General features: G+C 40.5%; 1 protein-coding gene across 1 annotated transcript in view; it reads right to left on the reverse strand.

Annotated features, from left to right (window-relative positions):
• Positions 1–3443, reverse strand: part of AADACL4 (arylacetamide deacetylase-like 4) — a 27931-nt gene that overhangs the window by 11361 nt on the left and 13127 nt on the right. The gene's annotated exons all lie outside the window — the stretch shown is intronic.

Raw genomic sequence — 3443 nt, forward strand, 5'->3', positions numbered from 1 at the left:
CTTCCCCTCCTGCGCTGTCCCTCTACTTTACCCAGCATGATGTCCCTCTCCAAAGACCTGTCTCTCCTTACAACATGTCCAAAGTATTTACTTGTTTTATTAATAATACAAACACATCTGACTACGTAGGCCATAACAGATTATGAATAACATTGAGAAGAATGGGAATTCCAGAACACTTCATTGTGTTCATATAGAACCTGAACTCAAACCAAGAGGTAAAAGTGAAAACAGAGTAAGGGGATACTACATGGTTTAAAATCAGGAAAAGTGTTGGCAGGGCTTTATCCTTTTAGTGTTGCTGTTGTTAGGTGCCACTGAGTTGAGTATGACTCATAGCGCCCCTATGAACAATGAATTTGAACCTTAGCCTATTCTGTTCCAGCCTCATTATTTCTGATATACTTGAACCCATTGCTATACTGTGTCATTCCATCTTGTTGAGAGTCTTCCTTCTTTTATTATTCCTATCCAATGTGGATATGGAAAAATCTGAGAAGCTCACCTATGTAAAGAACTCAGCAGTATGACTGGAGATTCATGAACAACTGATGGCTCAGTCTTGTTGCAGATAATGAAGAAGACCTGAAGTACTTATAGGTGGAGATTAAAGACTGTACATAGCCCTAGTGTGGGCCATAACATAAAGAAATTGAAAAAATTCTAAAAACTGTACTAAACAAAAACCTGAAAAGCATAGAAAATGTTGAAGGGTATCGAGGATTTCATTTAACTTAGATCTACAAGCTAATGAATAAGGAAATCTGAAGAATTGAATTATGTTGGCCAAGAACAGTGGTTCTCATACACCAACTGATCCATTTTTTGGAAACAGATTGTCAGCCTTTTCTTCTCAGTGCCTCTAGTTGATTTAAACCACTAACATTTCAGTGAATATGTAAACATTTGCTAGAGGCTTATATAGATAGAACACATATATGAGAGAGGAGGATATGTGTGTAGATAAACATATATCAACACACACACACACACACACACACACACACACACACACACACACACACCTATCTATGTAATTATGAAAGAAACAGTGGTTGGTTGACACACTCCTATTAGTAGAGTGGTAAATGTGAAGTTCTCAGAAGGAAGGTATATTAACCATTCTGGAATAGTTCCAGGCACAGAACCTGTGTCTAATAAACACATACCTAACTTGGCAGTACTCAACTATGACTACATGTAGAATCACTAGGAAGTTTTCACAAGTCCTGATGCCCAGGCTGTACCTCGACCAGGTGAACTAGAATCTCTAGGGTGTAAATAAGCAGTGGGATTTTCTAAATCCCCCCAGAGTGGGTCTAAGGACTCAGCAAGTTTGTGATCTCAGAAACAGAGCAGACATAATACCTAAGACCACTAACAATATTTAAGGGAGATGACGATAGGCCAGAAAAGGAGATGAGGTAACTTGAAAGGCTTAAGTTGGGTAGAGTGGTGATCTCCTAAACCTAAGGTTCTAAACCAGTAGGTCTATTGCCTTGCTTGTCCTAGAAGATTTGGAAAAACACTGTGCCTGATATTTTGACACAAAGATTAACCATATGGCTGTTAACTGAAAACCTGGTGGTTTAAACTTACCAACTGCTCCATGAGAGAGATATGGTAATCATCTTCCATAATTTTTGCAGCCTCAGGAACCCTATTGGCAGTTATGCCTTGTTCCATAAAATTTCTGTGACTCAGATTGAAGTTGTTAACAATTTCATCTTGCTTGGGTCCACAATCAACACTCTTGGCATCAGCAACCAAGAAATCAAATTATGTATCACATTAGGTAAATTTGCTGTCAAAGACCTCTCTAAGGTGTTAAGGAACAATGATGTCAGTTTAACGAATAACGTGCCTCTGATTCAAGCCATGGAATTTTTCAATTACTTGTAATGCATCTGAAAGTTTGACAATAATTAAGGATGACAGAAATAATTCTTTGAGTTGTGATGTTGGAGAATATTACTGAAAATCCCGTGGATGCCAAGAGAACAAATATGCCTTAGAGAAAGTGTAGCCAGAATGCTCCTTGGAGGCAAGGATGGTGAAGCTTCGTCTTACATATTTTTAGTCTATTTTTAGAAGGGGCTGGTCCTTGAAGAAGGACATCATGCATGAAAAGGTGGAGGGTCAGTGAAAAGAAGGTCCTCAATGAGATAGATTGACAGTTACTATAGCAATGAGCTCAAGTATATCAGAGCTGATGAGTATGGCACAGGATGGGACAGGGTTCATAGGGTCTTTGTAAGTTATAGTCACTTGATGAAACCTAACAAAACAAAATTAATCAGAAACTATTGGATAGCAATGAATTGGGCCCTGCTAATGGAGCCAATGTTATGTGGGGGTGGCTGTAGCCAAGTATGGGTTCACCTGTTTCATAAAGGAGAACTGTCCCCATCAACAATATACATAGTATCAAATATATAGCTGCTTGATCAGACATGCCATCATCCCACATGCTCCTCTTTCTACCAATCATTTGGGTCAGATATTCATTGTTGACTCATGGATTTTACTCACAGTTGTGGGACTGAGAGTGGGTTTTATTATGGAAATAGGTTGGGGAGTAGAAGAGGTAAAGAATATCACCTAATACAAGTTCGGGTGTGGGCCAGCAGTCCAAGCCAGATTAACAGCAAAATACAGCCCCTCAATTGGTTACCGTCCTAGTTTTAGTTCAGCAGTACAAACTCAAGAAGCCTCTTGTTTCCTTAATCATCCAGCAAGGTTTACCTCAGAGTATTTATACATCAGCTTTTCTTTCAATGACCCAGCAAGCAAAATCTTTAACTGTGACCTTTATCTTAGGGTTGGCAATCTCTTCACAGCAGTTCCACAGTCTTTCATCTCTCCACCACTGTCACCAGGGACTTGCTCTACAGTGTGGAAAACTCTCTCTCTCTCTCTCTCTTACACTGGTCTCACAGCTGTTGATGATTTGCAAGACTGTACAGGGCTAACTCAATGGTTAGAAAAGCCAATTTTCAAGGGTCTGACACCCAAGAGTCCATTCACAGAGACTTAATAATTGTGCAGGGACTGGGTGTAAGGACCATTTTAAAGCTCAATCAGGGTGGAAGTCACTACTAGATATGATCTGGATCCACTTAATTTTCTGACTGTATCTCTCACACTGATGTTCTTCTTCCTTCAAGCACAGCAAGTCACCCATGTTCAGAGGTATTGTACTTTCTATCCTTCTTCTTAGCTTTAGCAGGACTGGGGCCAGGGTAAGGCAAGTGAAGCACTCACCTTGGACATAAAATATCCTGGAAAGGTTTAAACCGGGCTGTTCCTTGGAGGCAAGAATTCTAAGGCTCCGTCTGACATAGTTTGGACATGTTGCAAGGAGGGACAGGTCCTTGGAGAGGGACATCATGCTTGGTAGGGTGGAGGGACAGCACAGGAGGGGAAGGCCCCCTATGAGGTGG

The sequence above is a fragment of the Elephantulus edwardii genome, unplaced genomic scaffold (assembly GCF_000299155.1).
Source record: "Elephantulus edwardii isolate Elephantulus edwardi_28Jun2011 unplaced genomic scaffold, EleEdw1.0 scaffold00261, whole genome shotgun sequence".
Lineage (NCBI taxonomy): Eukaryota > Metazoa > Chordata > Mammalia > Macroscelidea > Macroscelididae > Elephantulus > Elephantulus edwardii.